Consider the following 6,301-nt stretch of genomic DNA (forward strand, 5'->3'; position numbering starts at 1 on the left):
ATGACTTGGACTTGTACACGGACTACAAGCCGACTCCAACCCCTGTACGGCCTACCACAAGGCACAGACCTAGTACTACTCAAACTCAGCTAGCTAACACACCTACGGTGTCCAAGCCAGTTAACAAAAAACACTAATTAACTTGCTTAGGCTTAACTATCAATACACGCATGACTCTACGACAAGATTACCTAACAAGCCTTGTTGTGAGGCAGAGCAACCAGAGAGAACATCAAGCTTGGACCTGGGGTTCTATTTCATTACTTAGACGATAAACTTGCCAAAAGGTTACAGTGGCTTATAACTGTGCCGCACCCACACGGTTCACTCTCACAGCACGCACATAACGATTACGCTCTCAAGCACGCAACACTCGTTCTCCAGCTGACTGTTTCCTACTTGTCGATGTGGAACAGCCGTCAGGCGTTACATATGACCATGGGTGAAAGATGAACCTATGGCTTCACATACTCGCGGATGAATTGCTCGACTGCCGAAACATTGCCAGTCAGACCAGCACCTTCAGCAACTATCACCTTGTTCGGGCACTGACTGAAGTTAAATGCCTCTCCAGGGACCCCAAGCTGGACTTCATCAGTGATGTCAGTGGCGGATGACATGGCGTTCCTTGATTCCCGGAGCTTGTTCCTACAAATGACAAGATTAGCACAAGTTCGTGTCAGTGCAAATGGTTCTGTTATGCTCCCGCGAAGGTGATTCAAGATATATGAGTAATTACCAAGTGACCTCCGTTGTTGCAGGATCACAGAAGTATGAATAGAATATACATGTAAACTCTTTTTCTTCCCAGCATAATGTACCCAAAAAAAAAACCAACAAATACATTCAAGCTGCAGTATTAATCTACCAAATACCTATAAATTCACAGAATTGTTAAACATGCCAACCCAAGTTGATGCATTCTAAGTTCCAACTGTGCAAGAATGTTAAATGTGAAAAAAAGAAACATACACTTCTTTCTCCAACTGCTTCTTGATGAACTCCTTTGAGTGAGCTGTAACTTCATCTGCCTTGTTGCAGAATATCAGAACAGGAACCCTTTTCTTCAGTACAGTTGCCTTCGTCAAAATGTCATATAAGTACCTGTCATAAGAGCTAAGAGAATACTGTGAGACAATACCAACTGCATCAGAAGTTTAGAACTAACATCTTTATACATGTTTGAATATGAAATAAGCTCCTAGTCAAACTCCTAGTTTGAATCCAGCAGGTTTTATTTTCCAATCAATTTTCCAAAGAACAGACAGTAGGTCAGCAACATTACTCTGCAGCAGCTTGCACGCTGGACAAGAAATCTTGAGCATCAACAACAAAAACAACCCCAGCTGCCTGACCAGGACTTCATCAAGCTTCGGTTTCAGCCTTGCATGACCAGGAACATCAATAACATGAACAGGTTTTATTTTGCCTTGCTGTGGAGAAGACAAGAACAAAGTCGAGTAAAAATCTTGCTGTCAGCAAATGTATGTTTCTGTATAAAAGCGGCAGCCTTGATTGTACATAGTTATATTAATATCAAGGTGTAACAAGGATTTGTCTCCAAAAAGTTATAACCCTTTCCAGCTCCGAGTGTAGCACAAATGTATCACTGTTATGTTCCATCAAAGTCACAGTTTCTTGATGTGATGATCCATCGCGAAGCTATAACAAGAGATGAAAACTTAGCAACAATAGCAAAAGATAATACAAGGTAACTGTCTAATTCCTCCACTGGGAAAAAAACTAAGAATGAAAAAGGAAATGATAAGTAGTTTTTGTTCTCCAAAATCTTGCCATGCAGGCATGCACCGTACAAAATCATATATGCAGTAAAATTAAGAAAGAGTCGAGAGATGCACGACAGATGGCAGTATGGGACCAACACAACCTGAGTGGAAATTAAGCTAAAGGCCATTTAATGTCAGTTTATGAATATTATATGCCATGTCAAAAAATCGTTGGCAAATCAGACAACACAAATCAATGTCAGTTTATGAATGCTATATGCCATGTCAAAAAATCGTTGGCAAATCAGACACACCGGACATGTCAGTTTTGAAACTAATGCCTGTGTCTGAGTAAAACTGGTCATTCCAAACTTCTGTGACTTGACAACTCAGAGGGACAAACGGCAGCAATCATGTTTGTGAGGCAAGGTATGCATGGTCATTACTGTCGTCATATTTTACGATATCATGTTAATCCATGAGGAGTTGAATAGTTGTATCACTAGATAAGGAGAGACCCAAAAGAAAGAGGACCACATACAGAACTGGAATGATACCTGGTAAAAAGAACAGTTGCCACTGCCACTAAAGCCGGATAGAACTATGGTGTTAGGTTTCGATGATTTCGGACGAGAAGCTGTTAAACAATCAAACATACAAAGTAACTGCATGTTAATTACTACACAAATAGCACCAATGAAATTATATATCACAAAAGCAGAAACCTTAGCAAGAATGATGAATACAGCAAGGCATTTTACATCATTGGGTGCACCCATTAGATACACCAAGACATTACCATGGAGTAATAACGTCACACTTTTGAATATAAATTAACTCTAGATTAAGAAACACCAGTCCCTCCTTTTTTCTGGTGCTAGACATATAATAATGTCATCGCCATTGTCAGATGCCCTGACATTTAAGAACTCACTAACTGTAACATCTTACAGTATTATCATTTTACAAGGCGCATGCACAAATAATATGGATGAATCAACAGGGCGGGTGTCACTACTACCTTGTTACAACTTGTGATGCACAGCGAAGCATGCATCATAATCAGCTGAATTCTGAAATTTAGCTGGAGCTTCCAGCTTTTCTGCTTCCACTCAAGTAAGTTCAATTCCAAAGGTACCACTTCAACACACCATTTCTAAATTACAAGTATACATTAGTTGTCCGCATGATCTGGACTCGATTGTGCTTCAATCATATTTGAACCCAGTGTCAACATAACTGCAGTTAACTAGAAAATTGGTCATCCAGATCCACGGCTAGTCAATTCGTCAAAACAAAAGGGACAACTACCACAGATAAAATGCTTCCGGGCAAATTTGAAAGTGTACTCAAGCCAGTTCCTCGTTACTAACTACCACATGTATCTAGGTTTCACTACACCAAACACGGCACCTCAAGACTCAGGGGCAAAGATCAAAGGTTAAGATAGCGGGCGAAAGTGCAGCTATCGCGGCGCAATCGCTCAGTAATATACTCTGTTTATCATGCAAGTCGTCTCTGTCCGTGCCTCATGAGCTGTCTGTTTATCTTTGCTGATTCATGCCATTTACGTCGCGATGTGAATCTTCACCATCCCATGCTTGTTGATACTTATTTTTTTTAACTGAAGATGCTTGTTAGATTTCCCCTTTTTGTGAATTGGTTACATACTCTGTTTTCCTACTGAAAATCCACTGTGCTTTGGCTGAATATGCACAACATTAGAGTTGCCGCTAAATGGCTTAGCGGCTGGGACAAGCTACCGCGAAATGGAATTGCCGCGATCTAAAAGTTTGGCAAAGATACAAGGCGAGAAGAAGCACAGGTTTGGTACTTCACCGCAATCACGGCCACAGCGAGGTAAATCTGCTCCGGGGTTTGCTGACAGATCCAGTGCTCGACTCGGCCTGCCCACGCCTCCGCTTGGCAAACCCACGCATCCATCGCCGAGGAAGCATAGCGAAAGCAAGGGAGAGGTGCGGGGCAAAAGCGAGGTGGGGAAGGAGGACGAGGCGAGGCTTCACCGGCAACCAGCATCAGAATCGTCACCGCACCCACGGCGACAGCAACGTAAACCCAGTGCTCGGCTTGGCCTTCCCACTCATCCATCGCTGCGAAAGGACAGGGAAGGCGAGGGCGAGCAGCTGTGGCGGTGGGAGATCTTGCGCGGGGGAGATTTCTGCAAGGATAGTAGGAAAAGCGAGCAAGAGGAGGAGGACGAGGCGAAAGGGGGAGTCTGGAGGAAAGTGGAATTCAGGGAGTTTTATCCAGAGTTCCGGGTACAGTCAGCCTGCGTAACAGAAACGGGTTTGCTAAATCTCAAGAGTCTGTGGGGTCAATGGTAAACTTTTTTATTTTTTTTTCACAGCCAACAGTACATGTGCAGTGTTTTGAGGCTATTTTCCAAAAGGACGGCGATAATTGCCACATGTGTGGTATATTCAACATGCGCCCACATACAGTGTGTGGTGTAAGCAGGAGGCAGCCCATATGGGCTGTGTGTGGGCGGACATTAGAATTGCCCACACGTGTGGACGAGGCTACTTCGTGCCACACACCCAACAAGTACTACTCATTTCCACCCCACGCGTGTGGCACGAAGCAAAAATGCCCACATGTCCTGACGCAGCTACATTAGGTGCCCGCGGGATGACGATTTAGTTGCCATCCTGGTTGGCAGATATTGTTATCCGGGATGGCAAGTGTAGTTGTAAAAGCATGACAACTCTATCTGTTTTGGTTAACTATAGTTGCCATGTCTAATTTATGGTAGTTGCCGTGTGTAATCAGACCATAGTTGCCATGTGTGATTAACTACTTGCCACATATGGTCAAACAGTAGTTGTCGTGTGTGTTTACCTAGTTATCATTTGTGGTTCAACCATACTTGCCATGTATGGTTAATCATAGATGCCATGTGTGTTTATCTAGTTGCCACGTACGCGCAACTGCTTTTGTCGTCTAGCAAAGAATTACAGTTGCCATGTATATTTACCTAGTTGCAGGGCCGTCTCCAAAAAATTGAGGGCTTGGGACGAGAATCAAAGTAGGGCCCTAATTTTTTTTAAATCATATAACTGAAGAACTAATGTAAGTAAAGCATACTCTCATTTAATTATATAACTTTAAATATGTGCTATTTGATACAATATTTAGAAAAAAATACCAAATATTAATTGTAATATAGTAAAGATGGCACTGAAGCAATAATTAATCTCATTTTCTACTAAAAAACAGCAATCGTCTAGTCTTTTCTTAATGAAATCTTCAATCATATCTTCATAACTAATCTTCTTTTTTTTTTGATGAGATTCTTTCCGGACATATTTATTAAGAGCAACCTTTTGGGATCGAGCATCTGCTTATAGTTTTGTTTTCTTTGTACGCTTTTCAGCAACGGAATCATTGTTCCTTCTATGCATGATTCTTTCTGTTTTATAAAACAAACAAAAATAATATGACTCATTTCAAGTTCTATGTAATATTTCACCTTACATAAAACATATATCACCTTGTTGTAACATTATGAAAAATTATTTAACAAAAACGAGTGTACACTAGCAAAATAAAATAGGACTTCTTATAAAAGGATTTATGCGGGCAGTGACGATGCGCCATAGCGGCTGTAATACCTAATACGGCGCCGTGGAGCGTGGCCGACTGGCGGCTGCTTACGCATGTCTCGTACTCCAGCCGCCCTCGCCTGCCGGTTGCCGTCGCGGCGTCGCCCCTTGCCCTGCACGAGACCTCTCCTCGATCTAGCGATCGCTAAAGCAGGGATAAACTGGAAGATGTGGGTGCGATGCGATCGGGAGTTACGGCAAACCAACAGAAAGGCTGCGATGCTGCGTGCGTGCATGTATTTGGTTGCTAATTGGAAGTGCTACAATGGGCTTTGCTAGGCCCTTTTTCTCATATATACACGTAATATTTCCTGGACTGGGGGCCCTCAAAATTTGGGGGCCCTGTGCGATCGGCCAATTTGGCCTCCCTTGTCAATGGGCCTGCCTAGTTGCCACGTTTGTGTAACTGCAGTTGTCATCCACAACGTAGGAGTGTCGTGTGGGCGAAAAGCAGTTCGCCCACACGCGCATGGACTAGGTGGTGGCTGTGTGGGTAGAAACTCGTTCGCCCACACGCGCATGGACTAGGTGGTCGCTGTGTGGGCAGAACTAGTTCGCCACACAACACAGCTGGCAAACAGCATGGTGCGGACGTGTGGGCAAACTCTCCAACGCCACACACCAAGCCCGTCCTACGTGGCATGTAAATTCTGCCTCAATGTGTCAAGATTCGTGCAAACTGCACTGGACAATGATCCACGCGTGTGGGCGAGTTGCAAAATTGCCACATGTGTGGGCGTTAGTGCTTCCGTTTTCAAAAAAATATGGGCTCAGAGCTTACACGTAAATCTCGTGCTATTTTCCGATCTGTAGTTGTTTCCGTCGTGCGCTCCGTGTCACGTTTGATTGTTGACCCAAACCTTAAAAAAGAAAAAAAAATTGCTGACCCGTTTTTCTTCTTTTTTGTCAGCCAATTTAGAGTGAATTGCACAGAACACAACTTTCAAGGCA

General features: G+C 43.2%; 1 pseudogene; it reads right to left on the minus strand.

Annotated features, from left to right (window-relative positions):
* Window positions 1-239: 239 nt before the first annotated feature.
* LOC125524101 lies at window positions 240-3,969 on the minus strand (annotated as a pseudogene).
* Window positions 3,970-6,301: the final 2,332 nt, after the last annotated feature.

This window comes from Triticum urartu, chromosome 7, assembly GCF_003073215.2.
Source record: "Triticum urartu cultivar G1812 chromosome 7, Tu2.1, whole genome shotgun sequence".
In the NCBI taxonomy this organism is placed as follows: Eukaryota; Viridiplantae; Streptophyta; class Magnoliopsida; order Poales; family Poaceae; genus Triticum; species Triticum urartu.